Raw genomic sequence first — 22,429 nt, 5'->3', positions numbered from 1 at the left:
TCTTCAATTTTCCCTTTTATATCTATCTATGTAGCACTGCCAATTGCTATTTAATTCTATATCTATGTAGCACTGCCAAGAACGGCTTTATACCTCCTGATTCCCATGGGGATGGCGAGCATTTTCCTGGGAACACCCAACTTGCCCCCCCCCCCCTGCCCACCTCGATTCCCCCCCCCCCCCCTACCTGTGCGAACACCTCGGCGATTATGCAAGTTGCCAAAGACGTCCACACAGAAGTCCAGAAATTGCGCATATGCGTCATTCCCTGGTGCGGCTAAGCCAGGGACCGAACGGATCAGAATGACCCCTATATATTTTTTATATATAGGGGTCATTCTGATCCGTTCGATCCCTGGCTTATACGCACCAGGGAATGACGCATATGCGCATTTTCTGGACTTCTGTGTGGACGTCTTTGGCAACTTGCATAATCGCTGAGGCATTTGCACAGGTAGGGGGGAGGGGGAAATCGAGGCAGGCAGGAGGCGTTGGGTGTTCCCAGGAAAATGCTGGCCATCCCCATGGGAATCAGGAGGTATAAAGCCGTTCTTGGCAGTGCTACATAGGGGATGCAGTTAAAATCCCGGCGGTCGGGATCCCAGCGTTCAGAATCCCGACGCCGGAATCACGACACTTTCTCCCTCCTGGGGTGTCCACGACACCCCTGGAGGGAGAATAAATTAGTGTGCCGAGCGTAGCGAGGCACCGGGCCCGCTGCGTGGCGAGCGCAGCGAGCCCGCAAGGGGGGGCGATCCACGTCCCCCCCTTGTCGGGATGTCGGCGGTCGGGATTCCGGCGTCGGGATTTTGAACGCTGGGATACCGACCACCGGGATTTCATACTGCTTCCCTACATAGATATAGAATAGAATTCCTTTATTTTTCTGACAATGAAAAAATTCCCATTGTTACAGCAAAGTGCATATTAGAGATAGAATAAATAGCATAATAAAAACACACATAAAAAAATAAATAAAAGAGAAACCAAAGCAAAGCACAGAACCTTGGTAAATAAAAATATGTAAATATATATTGCACCTGATTGGCATAATGTAAGATGTATGCAGGAATCTACCGGGGACCATGGTGGTTATACAGTCTAACCGCAGCAGGAAAAAAAGACCGGCGGTATCTCTCCGTATGATATTGAGGGTGAACCAATCTATCACTAAAGGAACTACAGTACTTCATTCCGACAAAATGTCCTGGAGTGGGTGTGGGAGTGGATATGTCATGTGTTTTGCTGCTGCTGGAACACAAAGGCAGGTGCAGGATTTTGGGATGTCCAATAGACAGTAGGAACGGTAGAAAATAAGTTTTGATATTCAGAACAGGAACCTGGAGCTGATGTACTAGTGTGCAAACAGTGTACAACTGTGCAAAAGTTGTTGTACCGGCAATATTGCGCCATAATGTTGAGATGGACAGATCTACATCATTATGATATTTTGAATGTCGACCGTCAGAATGTTCTCAACACATGTTAGGGTTATCGTTAAACTAAGGGTATGGTTAAGCTGAGGTTATGTTGAGATGGAATGTACAGATGGAATGTACAGATGGAATGTGCACAATTCAACATTGCGAATGCGGACATTCTATCACTGTGATATACCTCACCCTTCCACTCTATGATCTTGTTATAAAATTATGTGGACTGGGATTGATTTTGGTCTATTTTATTTAGTCAGAAACGTTGGCAGTTATGTAGTAAAAGGTCAGAGATAAGTGACTGACAGCTGCGCACAGTTCTCTCTGATTGGCAGCGACCTCCCATGGTTACTCATATCATTAAAACAACAACAACCGGAGGTTACCTGCTGTGCTCAGTATCAGGCTAGCCTTTCCGCTCTTCCGTCTGCGATTATACAGTCTATACTTCGGTCTCTGTCAAGCATCTGTATTTATAATACATTGTCTAATTATAGCATATAGGTCACCAATACTGTAAATATTTTAAGTGTCGGGCAAAGGGAAAACAAAAAAGTAGTTTTACACCAGATCTATTGGGCACAAAATAAACACTGCTACCTGCTGACGTGTTCCCATGAATGTTGTTGCCCTAGATTTGAGGAATACATTCTGTAATGTGTGATGGAAGAAGAAGGCATGCAAAAGAGTAAAGGAGGGTTTCCCTTCTTCAGACATGTAATATTCCCCAGCAGAACATCAATACAGCTTTTCCATTCATAAATCATTTATGGCTGCACCACACTTTCTGAACATGTGATGTTAACTCTTTCGCTTCCAGAGATCACCACAGCACTGCCTAAGAAGTCTAATAGTGTGTACACACGGTCCGATTTCCTTTCCGATGTTGACGATATAGTCAACATCGGATCGGCATCGGATGCAGATCGCATGGGTTTTAACCCTTGCGATCCCGATCCGATCCCGATGCGCGTTCACGTATCGGAAGCCAGAAAGTCTTGGCTGCCTTGTCTATATAGTGCAGATCTGCACTATATAGTCAAGATTGGATGCAAATCCGATGTGCCTTAAGATCCTATCCACGATCCAATCTGATCGGATCGTGGATAGGATCTTAAGGCACATCTGACCGTGTGTACACGCCATTAGTCTAATAAGGAGACAGGCAAACATGCTCACCTGTTTGGATCTCACCACACTGACTTACCAAACATTGAAAACTAGGCATTTTGTGTACACTGAAATCTGTCCCATTTATTTATGGTACAATCCCAATTTTCAGAGGTCGATGTTTTACAGTTTGGCGACATGGCTGGTGGCTCAGAGCTGTGAAATGCACAGTAGGGCCGCTGCAATCTGCAGTTCATTTCTACAGATTGGAGAATCAGTTAATCAAATTCTGTAGTCAATGGAAATATCGGAAACTAAATTAAATGAAGCTGCTAGATTGCATTGTGCTCCGGGAATGTTGGTTTAGGATGTACCTGACTGAGGAACAATATTTTCCTCATTGAGGCAGCGGAATCCTACATACAGATGGAGCAACTCTCAGCCAACTCGGGTAATGTGTCCCTCAGCTGGCGCAGGCTGCCGGTCAGATGCGCTGCAACTGATGGTGACATGCTCGCTCGTCCCATCAGCATGGTGGCGGGGAGCGGATTCCCTGCCCGTATCCACTTCAGGAAGACAGGCAGGGCGAGTGGGGCTGCGGGCGAGATGGGGTAGGGATCCGTCAGAATGGGGCGCGTGAGCGTCTTGTGCACATGCACACCATTCTGGCGAATGGCTGACATGTGCGGACAGGCGGTATTTCATGCCCTACCATCCACAAGGGCAGGGTGGGAGAATAAAATAGTGTGCCGAGCATTGCGAGCGAAGCAAGCGATGCGAGGGGATGCGGTGCACTTCAAACTGTTTCCATGTTGACTGTGTCAACATTCGGGTAAAAAAATAGTGAAAAACCACATGTCGACCTTTTGACTGTCGACCTTGCCCACGTCGACCTAATGTCTTGTCGACCTAGACCCATGTCGACATTGACCCATGTCGACCTTGACCCATGTCAACCTAGACCCATGTCAACCTAGACCCTTGCTGCCTGTCGACCTAGTGGTGTCGACCCAATGCTTGTCGACCTAGTTCTTGTAGACCAAACGATCCACACCCTATGTCAACACGGAAAAGGTGGACATGAGGTTTTTTTTTCCCTAAAAAAGGTTTTTCATACTTTACCATCCAAGTGGGTCGCTGATGTCACTGGGCGGTGGCACATCATTGGGGCAGGAGGGAGTAGGCAGTGCTTTCAGCTGACGCTGCAACCCGGGTAAAACACTTTGGTACTTGTTTCCTAGCACGGCACCCGTCGGGTCCCTTTGCATACCTTAACTTAAGTTATGCGATGGGACCCGACCGACACGATTTTCGGGCTTCAAAGACGTTTTTTAATAGAATTAAAAAATCGGTCGCATCGACGCACCCGATTTTTACATTGGACCCAATGTAAAAATGATCCCTGAGACCCGATTTTACATTGTACCCAATGTTAAATGCCCCCCAGACCCGATTTCTTATTGTGAACCCACCCTGATTGTTAATTATTATGTCAAATGCCCCCTCATTGTTAACACCATGCCACGATCTCCGACCTTTTCATACCCCCACTATCCACGTCGGCGTGGAGTTGATTTTATATAGTGTGGCGAGCGCAGCAAGCCACTGAGCCCGAAGTGTGGCGAACGCAGCGCGCCCCGCGAGGGGACGCGTAATATGTGGGAAGTAATGCGCGTCCGCTCGCCACACTATCTAAAATCAACTCCCCGCCGACATGGATAGTGGGGGTATGAAAAGGTTGGAGGACGCGTACCGCCATCCCTAGCGGGCTCGCAGCACTCGCCACGCTTCGGATTGACGTTGATCGTGGCATGGTGTTAACAATGGGGGCGCATTTCACATAGTAATTACCCATCAGGGTGGGGTTACAATTAATGCAATGCGACCGATTTTGCAGACCAGATTATAATCGGTGGCGCTGTGCTAGGAAACAAGTACCAACACTTCTTTTAACCCAGGTCAGAATGCTGGGTTGCTGGACCTGGGTTTTTCCAATTTGCGCTTTCACACTGCACAGAGATCCGGGTCGACCCAGGTTATTCGTGTGGTGTGAAAGAGGTATACGATGGGAGTTCTGTTGCAGATGGGATGTTGCCTATCGCATCCAATCAGATTCTATTTATTATGTTGAAGAACATGCTAAATAAATAAGAAGTAGAATCTGATTGGTTGCTATTGGCAACATCCCAACTTCAATGAAAGAAATACAACTTCCATATTAGTAAATTCACCCCATCATGTTTCCCATGGCAGGTATTTTGGGGTCATAATGACAGTTGTACGAACTACACATCACAGCAATGTAAGCTATAGCAGATAAGTACTGTATTACTCTATACAGCCCAGAGGTGCCTGTGATTGTTGTGCAGAAAGCACAGCCCGTACCAAACCTCTGTCCTCATCCTCCCTCTGTCTGTTGGGACAGGCTCCGTCTGTCCATGTGCTAGGAACTCTCTGACAGCCGGGTGGTGAGGTGGATGGAGCAGCTGGGATCCTCCTTCCGGAGGGGGCAGCTCTGTGCCACGAGCATTATTGTAAGTCTGAGTGACCCTGAATATCAGGCAGTGTAAGGAAAGTGCCATGCAGAGTGCCCATAAGACTCCCCATAAGAGCTGCTCTTTGCGATCTCCACGGCAGCCTGGACTTCTCCTCGTTTCTAATAGATAATTGCAACTGCGCATGCGCAGAGTAGCTGGAGGCCATGGGGCATGCTGGGAGGGTTCCATGCCGCATCCCTCACACAGCTGCGCTGCGAAGATAAGCTCTCAGGCTTCTATGGGGTTATGTCAGCTAGAGCATTTTAAAATGGGGTAAAAACCCAGAAAATTGGGTTTTTACCGCATTTTTTTGTTTAGTAGATTTGGCCCAGGACGAGGATTCTATATTTTGTGAACCAATCTGTGTGTGACCCTGTATGAATTGAAGTGTGCAGTAAGTGTAAGCCTCCTGTGAGTGTGACCCTACACATTTTCAAGAGTCTACTGCAATTGTTACCCATGTGTCAAAACCTGTTGTGAGTGTGACCCCTAGCATGTGTCAAAGCCGGTTGCGAGTGTGACCCCTAGCATGTGTCAAAGCCTGCTGGTAGTGTGATCCCCTAGCATGGGCCAAAGCCTGCTGCGAGTGTGAACCCCTGGCATGTGCCAAAGCCTGCTGCGAGTGTGAACCCCTGGCATGTGTCAAAGCTTGCTGCGAGTGTGACCCCTAGCATGTGTCAAAGCCTGCTGCGAGTGTGACCCCTAGCAAGTGTCAAAGCATGCTGTGAGTGTGACCTCTATCATGTGTCAAAGCCTGCTTCGAGTGTGCACCCCTTGCATGTGTCAAAGCCTGCTGTGAGTGTGACCCCCAGCATGTGTCAAAGCCTGCTGCAAAAGTGTGACCCCTAGCATGTGTCAAAGCCTGCTGCTTGTGTGACCCCCTAGCATGTGTCAAAGCCTGCTGCGAGTGTGACCCCTAGTATGTGTCAAAGCATGCTGTGAGTGTGACCTATATCATGTGTCAAAGCCTGCTTCGAGTGTGAACCCCCAGCATGTGTCAAAGCCTGCTGCGAGTGGACTGGAGGGGGGAGAGAACCGGACACAGCCAGCACTGCAGGAGGGTGAGTTGTGCTGCTGCTTACAGTACTTCTGGAAATGTGTGGCACTGTGGGGGCATATGATATCTGGCACTGGGGGCATATGTGTGCGAACATGGGGACATATCTGGCACTGTGGGGGCATATTAGTAATGGGGATCAGTTGTGCTGTGCAATGAGCATTATGGTGTGGGGCATAATGTGTAACGGGCATTATGGCATGGGTTACATGTATTGGGTGTGTGACGCGTAACAGGCATTACTGTGTAAATTTTGTCCGTGTACCTTCGGCGTGCAATATTCCAGCCACTCCCCATAGTATAATATGACCACGCCCCTTGGCACCGTACCGCTAAGTTGTTTTTGCTACTTGCACCACTGGTAAAGCCCCATACATATTACCCCACAGCGACTGCGGCTGATATAATTAACCCCCATGGCCGATATTGTGGGTACACACTGAACAATATCGGTCACTGATACCGCTTAGTGATGTCATCAGGACTCACCGAACATGTGGGTCATTTGGCTTTATTGCCAAAGTGACGTGCATGATTTTAGATATCAATCATCGTCAACGATGCGTGGGAGCGCACATTGTTAACAATATTGTGTGTACACACTAGAAGATAAAGTGAAATATATCTTTAAAAAAGGGCTGTCTGAAAGATATCTTTCATTTAATCTTAAGGCTATGGGGCAGGAGGGTTGGTTTTAGGCGGCAGGGAAGAAAGGTTAGGTACCATCGGGTAGGGTTAGGTTGCGGGGGGAGGGTTAGGATGTGTGGCCCCATCCTACCATTAGGTCACGTCCCCAAAATGTTTAGAGGGGTTGAAAAAACTGTCAGCACAGCACATGCTGTAGAGGTGTGTGCTGCTGCTGCCCGGGAGGGACAGAGGGGGAAGACGGAGGGGGGGTTGGAACAGGGCCCCCGCCGGGCCCCTCAAGCAAGCCTGGGCCTGGGTAATTACTACTCCCCCCCCCCCTCGGAGGCCCTGGGCATCGGAGTAGGAGTGTTAGGTACTAGCGGAGAGGGTTAGGCTGAAAACATGGAGGGTTAGGTTTAGGTGTCAGGGGTAGGAGTGTTAGGTACTAGAGGAGAGGGTTAGGTTAAGGCGTTGGGGTAGGAGTTGTAGGGTTAGGCTGCGAGCACAGAGGGTTAGGTTTAGGTGTCAGGGGTTGGAGTGTTAGGTACTAGCGGAGAGGGTTAGGGTTAGGCAGCGAGCACAGAGGGTTAGGTTTAGGCATCGGGGTAGGAGTGTTAGGTACTAGAGGAGAGGGATAGGGTTAGGCTGCGAGCATGAAGGGTTAGGTTTAGGCATCAGGGTAGAAGTGTTAGGTACTAGAGGAGAGGGATAGGGTTAGGCTGCGAGCATGAAGGGTTAGGTTTAGGCATCAGGGTAGGAGTGTTGGGTACTAGAGGAGAGGGATAGGGTTAGGCTGCGAGCATGAAGGGTTAGGTTTAGGCATCAGGGTAGGAGTGTTAGGTACTAGAGGAGAGGGATAGGGTTAGGCTGCGAGCATGAAGGGTTAGGTTTAGGCATCAGGGTAGGAGTGTTGGGTACTAGAGGAGAGGGTTAGGGTTTGGCTGTTAGCACAGAGGGTTAGGTTTAGGAGTCAGGGTAGGAGTGTTGGGTACTAGCGGAGAGGGTTAGGCTGCGAGCATGGAGGGTTAGGTTTAGGCGTCAAGGTAGGAGTGTTAGGTACTAGCGGAGAGGGTTAGGCTGTGAGCATGGAGGGTTAGGTTTAGGCGTCAAGGTAGGAGTGTTAGGTACTAGCGGAGAGAATAGGGGTTAGGCAGCGAGCACAGAGGGTTAGGTTTAGGCGTTGGGGTAGGAGTGTTAGGTACTAGAGGAGAGGGTTAGGGTTATGCTGCGAGCACGGAGTGTTAGGTTTAGGTTTTGGGTAGGAGTGTTAGGTAGTAGCGGAGAGGGTTAGGGTTAGGCTGCGAGCACGGTGTTAGGTTTAGGTGTCGGGTAGGAGTGTAAAGGTACTAGAGGAGAGGGTTATGCTGCGACCACGGAGTGTTAGGTTTAGGTTTCGGGTAGGAGTGTTAGGTAGTAGCGGAGAGGGTTAGGGTTAGGCTGCGAGCACGGAGGGTTAGGTTTAGGCGTTGGGGTAGGAGTGTTAGGTACTAGAGGAGAGAGTTAGGGTTAGGCTGCGACCACGGTGTTAGGTTTAGGTGTCGGGTAGGAGTGTTAGGTACTTGCGGAGAAAGTTAGGGTTAGGCAGCGAGCACAGAGGGTTAGGTTTAGGTGTCAGTGGTCGGAGTGTTAGGTACTAGCGGAGAGGGTTAGGCTGCGAGCACGGAGGGTTAGGTTTAGGCGTTGGGGTAGGAGTGTTAGATACTAGTGGAGAGGGTTAGGCTGCAAGCACGGAGGTTTAGGTTTAGGCAACGGGTAGGAGTGTTAGGTACTAGAGGAGAGGGTTAGGGTTATGCTGTGAGCACGGAGTGTTAGGTTTAGGTTTCGGGTAGGAGTGTTAGGTAGTAGCGGAGAAGGTTAGGGTTACGCTGCGAGCACGGAGGGTTAGGTTTAGATGTCGAGGTAGGAATGTTAGGTCCTAGGGGAGAGGGTTAGGGTTAGGCAGCGAGCACAGAGGGTTAGGTTTAGGTGTCAGTGGTCGGAGTGTTAGATACTAGCGGAGAGGGTTAGGGTTAGGCTGCGAGCAAGGAGGGTTAGGTTTAGGCGTTGGGGTCGGAGTGTTAGATACTAGCGGAGAGGGTTAGGCTGCGAGCAAGGAGGGTTAGGTTTAGGCGTTGGGGTAGGAGTGTTAGATACTAGTGGAGAGGGTTAGGCTGCAAGCACGGAGGGTTAGGTTTAGGCAACGGGTAGGAGTGTTAGGTAATAGCGGAGAGGGTTAGGCTGCGAGCATGAAAGGTTTATATGTCGAGGTCGGAGTGTTAGCCACTAGGGGAGAGGATTAGGGTTAGGCTGAGAGCATGGAAGGTTTAAACGTCGACGTAGGAGTTTTAGGTACTAGCAGAGAGGGTTAGGGTTAGGCTACAAACACGGAGGGTTAGGTTTGCCGTGGTCAGAACTGTACCAACGGAAATAAGATCCCAACCAAAGGACACAGGATGTCACAGAAGAGGAGGCCGGGAGCAAGTCCAAAGCTAGGTGCCCGCAAGCTCATAGGATGGCAACTCTCCCAGCAAGAGATAATCATCCCCAACTGAACCTAGACCACCAGTCGTGCCCTGACAACATGTCCCCTGCCATCAGTACAGCCTTGGTACCGGCCAATCTGATACAGTGACCTAAGTGCTGTGTGAATGGATAGAAATGTTGGTACTTATGTAGTATCTGGGCTGCCGATTTCTAAATCGGGTCGGATCGGGAGATCGCATCGCATCGCATGCGACCATGCGATTCGATGCGATGCGATGCGATGACCCGATTTTTCCATAGGAATCAATGTTAAAATGGACTGAGTCCATTTTAACATGGAATTCAATGGGAAAAATGGGTCCTTTTCATACCCCTACTATCCAAGTGGGCATGGAGTTGGATATAAACCTGTGGCGAGCGTAGCGAGCCACCGAGCCCGAAGCGTGGCGAGCGAAGCGAGCCCCGCGAGGGGACGAATACCGTCCCCTCGCGGGGCTCGCTTCGCTCGCCACGCTTCGGGCTCGGTGGCTCGCTACGCTCGCCACAGGTTTATATCCAACTCCATGCCCACTTGGATAGTAGGGGTATGAAAAGGACCCATTTTTCCATAGGAATCATTTTAACATTGATTCCTATGGAAAAATCGGGTCATCGCATCCGATATCGGATGCGATGCAATGCGATGCGATGCGATATCGCATCGCATCGCATCTGATTGTATGCCTTAACTTAAGGCATACAATCAAAAAATCGGCAGCCCAGATACTACATAAGTACCGAAATGTTTATTTGTAGCTACATTGTCATCATTTCTGCCTGGTACTAAAATAATACTGCATGCCGAGGTCAGGGGAACTAACTGGAATGACTAACACAGAGCAGAAGTTTTTAAGGATCATATGACATCAAAAAGCAGAATGTATATTAAGAGCAGTTGTAAGATTTTTTTGGGTGACAATTCTTTGATACCTTTGTCTGGGAACAGTGAACGTCAAAATAAAGATGTTGGTTTTGTTAATTGGTTGCATCATTTCAGAGTCACGAGGCAAAACATCCACCTTCCATTTACAGTGCATCACCATTGTGCTCTGGAAGATGTGACTGTTGGTGAACGCCCCTGTGCACATGCCGGGCCTAATTTAGACCTGCTTGCTAAGCAGCATTCCTTTGCTGCCTAGCGAGTTGGTAAACGCTGCCCGCCGGGTGAACAAACGCTCACCCCCCTTTACTGGTGAATGTCCGACCAGCATGGGAATGGAAGTGTACGCTGACACTCTACGGGTGAAAAATCATTCGATGGTCGCCGATTTTTTTTACCCATCTGCTGTCATTTATTTGCCTCGAATATGGCCGAAATCGGGACAGGTGCTGATGTCATGTGGCGTCATTCGCTCGCCCGCACACGCCACACGGCTTTGACACGCCTGCATTAGGACGACCAGCAGTTTTTTTGGGTGCATCCACCGTTTTTGTCGGCACGCCCAGGAAATGCTGGGTGTCCACATGGGACAGCTGCCTGCCCACCCCCTACCCGCCCCACTCTCAGGGCCGGCTCTACCATTAGTCAGCTTTTGGCAGCTGCCTAGGGCGCCAGAATCTGGTGGGGCGCCACCAATTTGCTTATCAATAATGAAGGTTGTCTATGAGGATCCTTGTTGTATTTAATGCAGGTGGCGGCTGTGGAACTTCTAAGACCTCACCTCCATACTTTCCTTAGAGGCACACTTCCCTACTTTGCTGGCCCTCCTCCTTGCACTCTGTTGTAGGTGGCAAAGGGGACCTTCAGGGAAAGCAGGGAACTTGCCCACATTCCCTAGGGGCTGGGAGAACTAGCTAATTTTTGGGGGCCTCCCTGGTTTTCTGGAATGTTAGACAAGTGTGCTTTAAGGGGTTGGAAAGTGGGTATTGGTGGCAGTATGGGGGGGGGAGTAAGTTGAAGTTTTGCCTAGGGTGCTGAGAAGCCTTACACCGGCCCTGCCGACTCTGTGCGATGCCTCGGTGAGTGTGATACTCGCTGAAGGCATTCGCACTGCTGGTCTGCGCATTTTATTTTTGACGATAGACATGCACAGACCCGCAACATCGGTCGTCGGAACAAATTCGGGCAAGACCGCGTGGGTCTTAATTAGGGCCGCAATGTGATCAATATTGAAAAAGAAAAGAAAGATTGTCGCTTTGCTGGTGCACATGCTGTGAGGCCTGGAACATGTGACCTGTTGGGTGGTCTGGAAACTGTGACAGTTATATGCCGCTACCCACTAAGCAGGAATTTCTGCAAATTCGACTTCTACAGGGGTAAATTGTTCTACTCCGCAAACCTCTGCCAGGTTCAAGCCAGGAACATCAGCCCCAGATGGAGCTAGCCTCTGCCAGCGCGTACAGGGATGCGTGAGCGACTCATTCTGAAAGGCAGCAGGAGGGGAGACACGGTGCTTCACTGCCCGTCTCCGTGTGTGCCCCATTCTGTCGGACTCCTGTGACTGGCGGGGGATGACATTAAATATTTTGCTATTATACACTTACCTCTGCTGTTACTATGTCAAATCAGCTCACACTATTCATAACAAATGGGGGGAATGGGGTGACCGTGGATTTTTGTATGTCAACAAAAGAAATGAACTTGAAATCAGCTAGCGGCGTTTTACAGGACTAAACAGTTCGAGATTAAAAATACTGAAAGTGAAGGGTTCCGATACTAAGGTTCTAAATAGTATACATTACAAAGTACATTCATGTCGCTAGGCCGAGACCATGAAGGCCAACCACTAATGGTCATCAGAGCTTAGGTGGACACAGGAAATAGGTCAACATGGCTAAGGTCGACAGCGTCGGAAGGTTGATAAAAGTATTAGGTTGACAATAGGAAGCTCGACAGTCAAAAGGTTGACATGAGTTTTTCAGGGTTGAGCCGACAGGCGATACTTTATACCCTACCATCCACTACGGCTTGTAGGGAGAATAGAATAGTGCTCGAAGCATCCCGAGCGGATGCGGTACACTGATACAGTGTCCATGTCGGCCAAATGTGTGTCGACCTTTCTACCTACTTCACGTGTCGACATAAGCCCTGTCTTTTTTTGTGGTTGACCTAATATATGTCGATCTTCATAGTGTTATTCCCTATGACCCACACCCTTCTGTGCATGCCTGTAGTTTAGCGTGCACCATGTACTGTATAACGCAGCAAGTTGGGCCACATATAAATGAATTTGGCAAGTGGGGCACGTTGGACTGACCACCAGCCCAATAGCAACTGTACAGGATGCTAAGCATGTCAATATTGATATAGTATTTCCAATTGGCTTACCACAGTTACACACAGATAAAATGCTGCTAGAGGTGTTCTGCCAACCCTGTCGTACTGTAGCAGTGATTCATTAATATATCTCTGTTTACTCACCACAAACGTAAGGGAATCTGTAATATCTGCTGTACAGCAGAAAAAGGCCATTAGCACAGCACAGCTGAGAAGTTCTCAGTGCATCTTCCCACTGCAGTCTTCATGGGTGTCAGGTGTGACCAGTAAAGCCTCAATGCAGAGGCATAGATTAGTACAGGGGGAAAACATCCAGCTGTCTCTTTAAGAGAGCTCCCTCTGACATCACACCGATGAAGAAGAAAAAAAAGGAGGGGGGGTAAGAGGGGAATTGTGAATTCTTGGCCACTCAAATGAGAGAGAGACAGAGGGAGAGAGAGAGAGTGCTCCTGAAAAGCTATGTAGAGGAAAGACAATGGGGATCTTAGGATAGACCAAGGCACCTAACTGGTCCTTTCATTGCTGTGGATGCATCTGTCATCACTGCAGTTTGCATGTATCCATTGAAACTGCTGATCTAGGAGAAGACCTACTGACCATCTCCTCCCATGAAAGGCTAAAAAAAAAAAAAAAAAAAAAATGACCCAGAAATTTTATATTTTTTATTAACACCCCTTCATCCTTGTATTTTGATTGCATACAAAATGAGAAACTCCCACCCCCTGCTCCAGACAGGTCCCCTTCAGTCATATTCTGCTTGCACAAATGACTTTACAGAACCTAGACTTTAGCAAGCTGCAATATCCAGTCCCCTTCCCCTCCCCCCATCCGGCATCTAGATCCATACCTACACCAATACGTGTATTTCGATGGATCCTTTCTATCTCCTGAAGACATGACTCAGATGTAGAAGGGGAAATACTTAGCACCTGCTTGCAGTAAAGACTTTTTTTTTCCCCATCAAGAATACAAAGTCTATTGAAGATATTCCTAAAGAGGACAGAGAAATATATTGAATTATTTATTTTTTTCACCCCCCCAAAAACAGGAATGTTATTTCAAGATTTGCCATGTTCTTGAAGCAATAACTATGCAGATGCTTAAAGAAGACTGCAGCTCGTAAACCGCTGGATAAGGTGAGCAGATTGTTTGTCCTAGATTTTAATATCCTCTGCTTAATGCAGCTGTTTAACCCTGTCAGCCTAGAAGTTGCCTGCTATTCAGTATGCTGCAGGATGCAAGGGTTAAACCTTGACGGTCACCCTTGAGGATTAAAATCATAGTGCAGATTACTTGAATGGTAGGCTGTTTTCTGCTGTGTTCTTATTTATTTGACATCCTGATCTACTGCATACAACTGCTGCATAATATGGGGGTTTTCCATGCTAGGACCTTGGAAATGTCTGTGGTGTGTGTGTGTGTGTGTATGTGTATATACTAGCACTGTATGTGGTGATGCTGTATAAATGCTGGTTAGTCCTACAGAGATTTATAGTAGGATGGAGTCATATGTACTATGTAATTATCCAGCAACCGGCATACAAATGTATAATTTGTTAGGCTGCGTGCGTTTGTTTGGGGAAAACCACAATCCTGTTGATGTCTGCAGCTTTGTATAGCAGTATTTGTAGTCACATTGGGGAAACTATGATACAATCTACACACAAGGCATGAGATGGTAATATTACAGTAGAGGATAAATCACCCAATGACCAGCAATCCAGTGTATGTGTATACGGTATATCTTGTATCACATCATACTTTTATTTGCCAAGTTGTAAACAGAGTGGCCAAATATTTGTAGTATTGTATGTGCAGGAAATTCTGCACACGTAACCCGTAAGTATATTGAATACTATCCGTTTGCGGTTGATGGTCGGGCAATAAATCTCCTATTCTCTGGTTTTCACTGTTTAGTCAGGGGCACGTTTGTGCTGTAATGCGTTTTCACTAGGGTACAGTAAAGATGCTGATATAGATTTGCAACCGAGTGAGTCATTGTATATTTTAGTGTGGATTGTGGTTGTCGTTGTGCGGTGGGGGGGATATGCGGTTAAGCCCTGCCAATGGATTCTTTTTAGATAGGGGAGGAGCAGATATAAAAAAGTGTGGGAACTAGCAATGATATAGAATGACACATAATTACTTTTTCATTGGTTCAAGGGGGAAAAGGTGGAAGGTGTTGGTAAACGTACAGAATAAAATATAGTCACCACCGCCACCACCACCACAACCCCCCACTACCACCCAAATGCTTACAGCATAGGGGTGATCACAGGATTTGGTATGGGAAACCTATGTAGTAATCCGGTATGTCTTTATTCATTTTTATGCTTGGAGAGTTAGGGGCAAGAAGTGAAGAAGGGAGGGGACTGCAGCAGCGTTCTGGAAAAAAAAAAGCTGATTCAATTCATCTTTGGATAGCAGGCTTTTGGCTGGAAGGTATGTTTTCGAGAGATCCGATATGCAGGTAGGGGCTATACTGCAGAGGATTAAGGGGAACAGTAGAGACATTGGTGTAGGAAGGGTTAGTTAAGAACTCTGCGATGTGGTAATCCGGACAAAGGTTCCCCCTGTTATCCTGCCCTGATGCTGCTACCCAAGACTGCATAGGAAAATGAGGCTGCATCCTTCATAGGTCAGTGGTAGGATGCTCTGGGACACAACATTTATGTGTCCCCCTCTGGATATCGTACAGATAATTGAATATTGTGATATTGATGTCATTTATTTGGTCCTTGCCGTCTAGTTCATTTACTTGAGTATGGCTGATGGTTAAATCTAAAACATATTTTTGACCGAATTATGTAGAAAAATACCCCCCAAAAAACAATGAAAAAAAATATATTGGTATCCTAAACATTTAATATGTAGCATTTGATTCGTTTGTGTCATTTCAAAGCAGGTCACCAAAAGAGAATGTGCATCCCATAGCTGAATATTGCTGCATTGTCCGGTTCTAAAATAATCTGTATCAGCATGATCGTTCTTCCTAATCCAGAAACTGGAGTCCTAGGTTTCTCCCTATAAAGGAAAATAAATCCCTATCCTTTTTGGTTTTATGTAATGATGTGATATTTGCCACTTTCTTTTCAAAGTTCCAGAATAAAAGTTGTACTAATTAGGATTTCCACTGGTTTTACTCTGAATGCAGCATAGACCTGTCCTGCTGTTCTGGATCATAAGGTCTTCTAGACCTAGAGATGATACTGGAATAAATATCTGACCTCCCCATTCCTTATCCTCTCCATGGTCACCATTGTTCAGTTTTATCTTTTTACTTCTGCAATAACTAGAAAATGACCATTTCTGGAGTAAACTCAGGGCAAATATGGACACCACTGCATTACAGGGTGGCTTAAGGGCTGACCTTATATTTTGCTGATGGCAATTCCAAAGCTAAATAGCTGATAACCCAATTTACACTCTACGTACTATTAAGTTGGCAACCAATTGTGTTGAGGTTAAAAGCCAGGTGGACAAATCTAGTAGTCAGCAAGTCATTTTAAGGATCTAGAAAATGTGTATTAATTTAGGTTTCTCCACTCATTTTACAATTTATCTGAATTTTGGCTGAATTTTATAGTTGATGGTGAAACTTTCTTATAGCATAAATTACTTTATCCAGAATAGTTTAATTTAGCAATAGAATGAGGAGAATGAGAAAAGGCCTTTGCTATTGAAGAACAAGCTAACCATTGGCATTGTAGTATTCTGTAGTAACAAGGGGTCTGACTTGGATTTGTATGGAATTGCACACAGCAGTGAAGTTCCATACAACTAAAATGCAGCAGGAGGTGTCTTTTAAATGCATCTACAAGACCAGAGTGCTGCATCTGAGGACACAGCCTTGGATCCCCATGGTGCGGCACCACCTTGGTCAGTCTACGTAAGCCAATGCGGGCTGGAGGATTTGGACAACCGGATTCAGGAAGTCTGTATGTGGTGGTGCACAACCTGGACCTGCCATGCCTACAACACAGGGGTGATATTTATTTATTTATTAACAGTATCTTATATACAGTAGCGCACACATATTCCACAGTGCTTTACAGAGAATATTTGAACATTCACATCAGTCCCTGCCCCAGTAGAGTTTACAATCTATCTTCCCTACCACATGTACACACACACAGACATTGTAGGGTTAATTTTGTTAGGAGTCAAAAAACCTACCAGTATATTTTGGATTGTGGGAGGAAACCGGAATACCCAGAGGAAACCCATGCAAGTACAAGGAGAATATACAAACTCCGCACAGTTAGGGCCATGGTGGGAATAAAACCCATGACCTCAGTGCTGTGAGGCAGTAATGCTAACCATTATACCATCTGTACTGCCCTGATATGCCCCTGCTTTAAAGCTCAGTCGCAGTTGCCACACCTGCTCTGTACCTCAACGGCTGCACCATACCAATCATGCTATGGGTAAGGTAATGGGGGTATGGGAGGGGACTAAGGAGTGACCTGTGACTTGCATGTGATTCCTCAACACTCATTCTGCACATGCACCAAACGTATATTGAACCTGTGAAGACCCACAAACATCAGATTTGTATGTAAGCTCTGAATCAGGACCAAAATGCCTAGGCAAGTTAACTATGCCCATTTACTAAGAGTTACACAGATTATTAACTATGTGACATAAATGTTGTACCTCGGATTTCCAGCTGCATAACAGAGCAGCAGTGCACACTGTGCTGGCACATGACATTGCGCAGAGACAGGCCACTACTACCGGGAAGTTCTGCAATGCTAAGAGCATCCTTAGGACCAGCGGCGGCTTTTACTTATGGGCTGCATTCTCCCCAGGTAAAATCTGCCACTGTTCTCTGACTAAGTGAAGCCAGGTGCAGTCTGTGAGACTGCTCTGGCATCACTGTGACTGGCACTGACTTCCTATTGGAGGTCTGACCTGCCAGTCACCCATGGAAGTCCCATTGGGAGGTGTTGCCTTCCTCCAGGATGCCTTTATATGGGCTGCTGAGTGGCAGCCCATATAAACCGGGTTCCGTGCATGTGCAGTACGAGGACAATACTGCGCATGTGCTAGACCCAGGACCATGAATATGCCTCTGGGGGCTGCTGCAAAAGCAGCCCATAGAGGCTGGGAGCCAGTGCATGCACAGTACCAAAAAAGCTACTGCGCATGCGTGGTACCCACGACGAGGACCAGGACTGGCGGCCAGGGCCTAAGATATGCGGCCGCAGCTGGAGGGGACCACGAGCACGGCAGTGGAGGGGGTGGGGGCTCATTGCGGCATACCCCCTCCTCCGCAGAGGTAAGAGCCACCGCGGCTTAGGACGCATTGTGCAACTGACACACTGCAGGGTCAGCCAGAACCAGGGGCCGTGGGGCAGCCACCGTTCCACCCCAGCCCCGAGGCCACTGAAACTAGATTCAGATTTTTGAGTTGATGATGATTGTTGAATGTTTGCATACACTAGATGTACAGATGGAACCTTCTTCAGCTAGCCTTCTCTGGATAGCCATGGCTCCCCAAGGCCTATTGTTCTCCGCTGCAATACAATACATAGAACAATACAGTAGGGGATTAGCAAAGGATTAAGTACGACAGCGCTGGCTCACTTAATCCTATTAATGGGCTAGATAAGGATGGCTCTATCTGTAAGGTGCAAATATTTTTGAGATTTACAACTAAAAATACAGATGTGGAAACACAAGTGTGCAAACTGGGCAACTGTCCATTCATCTCTAAGATCTGGGTGCATCAAGCTCCACGGAACCCTTGTGCATGGAAACCGATGGTCGTGTATTCATGGTTAATAAACTCGGCAGATAAGTCACTGTTGGGACAGCTACTGTATGTATTGTGGAGCTATCCCAGAAAAAGGAAGATCCCGTAGGTAATTATGTTCAGTAATGCTCGCCTTAGGCAGATGTGTCCTCGTACACTGGGCATATTTACACCATTTAGTGTGAGAGCCCTCGCACCTGAGGCCTTTTTACACAGAATCAGACTCAGTCGCACACCCCACTAATCAGTGTACACTATCAATTCAATTCTGTTGCTCCAGTTGTTTAATCTATGCCAATATAATGTATATTGTGAGTGATTTCCACAGGACCTGGCGTACCAAGTGGGGGTCACAGTAACAAAGGGCACATTTGTGAACGTGATCACTGATGCATCTCGAACCAAATGAGGCCCATGGTAAACTTTGGCAAATATTATGGCTGTCTGGAACACACTGAATATATACACTTTCTAAATACTACAGTATAAAAAAATGGCAGCACTCCATTGCCAGATTTAGAGTTGCAAGATTGCACCCAGTCACTTATGCTGCTTTCAGACCGCAAAACTGGCTTTGACCAGGTATTTTAAAACGTTTCTAAAAAACGGGTCTGCCAGCTAAAACCCTTTTCACACGGCATGTCTTTAAACGGTATTTCAGTGCAGTTTTTGTCCTTTAAACGGTATTTCAATGCAGTTTTTGTTAGTTCACAACACTGAACCCGTTTTAACCCATAGAAAACAGTGGATGAAAAAAAACGGGTCTGAAACAGGTAGGACCCTGCTTTATTACCGTTTAGAAATACCAGTTCAATAGAACCGGTAAATTCACTCTGAACCTTTCAGACTGCACAAATTACTGTTTTAAAACGGTAAAAAAAACGGCAAAATAACGGGTAAAAAGTGCGGTCTGAAAGGGGTGTTAAGCTGGCTGGCTTTGACCAGGTATTTTAAAACGTTTCTAAAAACGGGTTTAACAGCTAAAACTCCTTTCACACCGCATGTCTTTAAATGGTATTTCAATGCAGTTTTTGTTCCTTCACAACACTGAACCCGTTTTAACCCATAGAAAACAATGGATGAAAAAAAACGGGTCTGAAACGGGTAGGACCCTGCTTTATTACCTTTTAAAAATACCAGTTCAATAGAACCGGTAAATTCACTCTGCACCTTTCAGACTGCACAAATTACTGTTTTAAAATGGCAAAATAACGGGTAAAAAGTGCGGTCTGAAAGGGGCATAACTGTACATCTAGGTGGCTGTATTTTGTGGTGTGTATGTATGTATGTATGTATGTATGTATGTATGTATGTATATATATATATATATATATATATATATATATATATATATATATATATATATATATATATATATATATATATATATATATATATGTGTCCAAGGGTGTCCGGCACTCTGATATGTGATGCAACTGGCTCTGGTGCGCATCCAAAAGAAACAATATGTAAACCCAGCAGAAGGATGTCACTCAGAGACAAACAACTATCAGCAATAATGACCCAGAAACAGTTTTCACGGCCAACGTTTCAGGGAGCTACCCCTTTTATCAAGACCTAAAAAACTATTGCATACATAGACATATATATAGGAAAAGACAAGACTTACAATTGCATGCACTCAGCACTGACCACGCATCCCGTCCAGGGTCCGGTGACGTCACACAAGCGCGACTGTACTGACTGCCGGACAACCCCCGGGGGCGTGGCTAACACCCGATGCTTCCGTTGCCATGTGAACCAAGCAAGCCCGTACTGCTGCGGCTTTTACCTACCCACTGGGAGATGTCCATGGTGCCGTCTAAGTCACGCTGACGGCCGGACTCCTTTCGGAGGTACAAATGAGCATAATCCTATGGCAACCACATCTGTGAGAAAAAATGTTTTTTACATGATGTATGCATCTGCTCCCTTCCTACTTTTAACCACCTTTTTTTGTAAGTCTTGTCTTTTCCTATATATATATATATATATATATATATGTCTATGTATGCAATAGTATTTCAGGTCTTGATAAAAGGGGTAGCTCCCTGAAACGTTGGCCGTGAAAACTGTTTCTGGGTCATTATTGCTGAGAGTTGTTTGTCTCTGAGTGACATCCTTCTGCTGGGTATATATATATATATATATATATATATGGCGGCGGATGGTAATTCTATCGCAAATGAAAGCTGCTCCATCTGTAATTCACTAATTCTTTGTTGGCCACGTTACATATGGTCCCGCTGGGGAACCGAATCAGAAGGAAGTATGATAGAGTTTTGCTATTATACTGCTTCCAGTTCTTTGCAGGATGTGTTCTCATCGTCTTTTAAAAGCATTTGCGTGGAAATATTATCTTTCACATTGATTAACTTAATCCCATCCACATTAAAAGGGTGAATTGTTATAAATATGCCCTATGGGTGAGATGTACTAAACACACATATGTAGCCACTTTCATCTTTGCCTTGTTGTAGCGCTTGTGCGACAGCAACGTATGCCCATGCCGGCATGTGCAAGCAACAGAACCACAATGAACGTGGCTACAGATGGATCCCCTCTCATTTATTCCCAGCACCCGCCAGAATGTCCCCGCTGGCGAGCACTGTCTGAGAAGGACTCCGTTAGACTGAGGCACCACTCGGCGGCTGGGTGGAAGAAACACTGCCCGTCTCTGCTTCAAGGCAGGGTTGGGGGGCGATACTTACCGGCAAGCGACAAAACAGCAGGGAGTTCCATCAGAGTTCCGACAGATGGCGGGGTCTGTCGGCTGGCGAGGGCTGGGGGGCAACATGGTGGAACGGAGATTCACCACCTCTAATGGTAATGGGAACTCCGTTCCACCTCCACCACAGCCCTGCACAGTAATTCTAAATGAAAAGCCCATCACAGTGGCTTGGTGTATGTGATGTCATGCTCTCACCGCCACAGAAGTAAAGAAAAGCCAATAAGATGTGTGCATGCTGAAGACACAAGTGAGGTGGGGAATCTGCGGCGAGCTGTTCGAGGGACAGAAACAGATATGTTTATTACTCTGGACATTTGTGTAAGGGGCACTACAGCTGTACAGGGTTACAAGCGCTTTGAGTCCTGTTGGAGAAAGGGTGCTATATAAATAAAACACACTTAATTAGCTGTGAGCATTATGTGTGTAAGTGGCAATACTACTGTGGGCATTATGTGTAAGCAACACTACTGTGTGGCATACAGTACATATATAAGGAGTACTCCTGTGGGCATTATGAGTAAGCAACACTACTGTGTGGCATACATGTATAAGGAGTACTGCAGTGTAACTTGAATAAAGTTTTATAAAAGTAATAAAATCACTACTGTGAGTAATTTAACATTAATAATATTGTAATATGAATATTGATTTAATATATAATATTGTTGTAATATGAATCAAGGGCACTACATGTGATGTAATGTGAATAGGTGGCAGGTGAAATGAGTTCCACCACCTCTCTAGGACCACTTGAAGCCCTGATCCCAGATGTTATAGCACATCCAGAGGCTGTTTATCAGGGATTATGCTTTGCATTCCTGTAGAAGCATAATCCATAATAACTGCAGGTATCCGTAGATACAGATGCCACCTTTGGGGGCTAATTGGATAGTATCTAATTGGATAATTGGGGATGCAGTTGAAATCCCAGCGGTCAGAATCCTGGCGTTCAAAATCCCGACGCCGGAATCCCGACCGCCGAAATCCCCACACTTTCTCCCTCTGTGGTTGTGACACCCATAGAGGGAGAATAAATTAGTGTGCCGAGCGTAGCAAGGCACCGGGCCTGCTGTGTGGTGAGCGGGGGGATGGGGGCGATCCACGTGTCCCCCCCTGTCCCCCCCTTGTCGGGATTTTGGCAGTCGGGATTTTGAACGCCGGGATTCCGACCGCCGGGATTTCATACCATTCCCGGATAATTGGATACCGCCTTGTATGTATCTTATTGGGTGAATAAATGTACAAGGTTCTTTGCACCTAATCTCTTGGTCATTAGGGGTTTTCCTGAGCTGACCCCAGGGGAATTGTCCTCTCTTGGAACACAAAAGTGATCTTGGTTGGAGAGAATAGCATCCTCAAGCAAAGCTATAGCTACTATAATGTTACCCAATTGCCCATCATCGGGAGATAGAAGCAGGCGTTTATTTGACCTAAATTATTTGAACGAGTAATGTAGT

At 46.5% G+C, this 22,429-nt stretch overlaps 1 protein-coding gene across 4 annotated transcripts in view; it reads left to right on the top strand.

The window, feature by feature from the left end:
* The first annotated feature begins 12,893 nt into the window (after positions 1–12,893).
* Positions 12,894–22,429, top strand: part of CACNG7 (calcium voltage-gated channel auxiliary subunit gamma 7) — a 111,932-nt gene continuing 102,396 nt past the window's right edge. The window contains exons 1-2 of one of the 4 annotated variants that reach the window (XM_083162595.1): positions 12,894–13,421; positions 13,532–13,619. The gene's annotated coding sequence lies outside the window, so the exon portion shown is untranslated. Of the gene's footprint in view, positions 13,620–14,836; positions 14,926–22,429 lie in introns of those variants that run through there. The other 3 variants (XM_083162594.1, XM_083162593.1, XM_083162592.1) reach the window with 3 other exon arrangements.

Source organism: Crinia signifera, chromosome 19, assembly GCF_055691185.1.
Source record: "Crinia signifera chromosome 19, ASM5569118v1, whole genome shotgun sequence".
In the NCBI taxonomy this organism is placed as follows: domain Eukaryota; kingdom Metazoa; phylum Chordata; class Amphibia; order Anura; family Myobatrachidae; genus Crinia; species Crinia signifera.
This window is presented reverse-complemented; position numbering and strand designations above follow the sequence as displayed.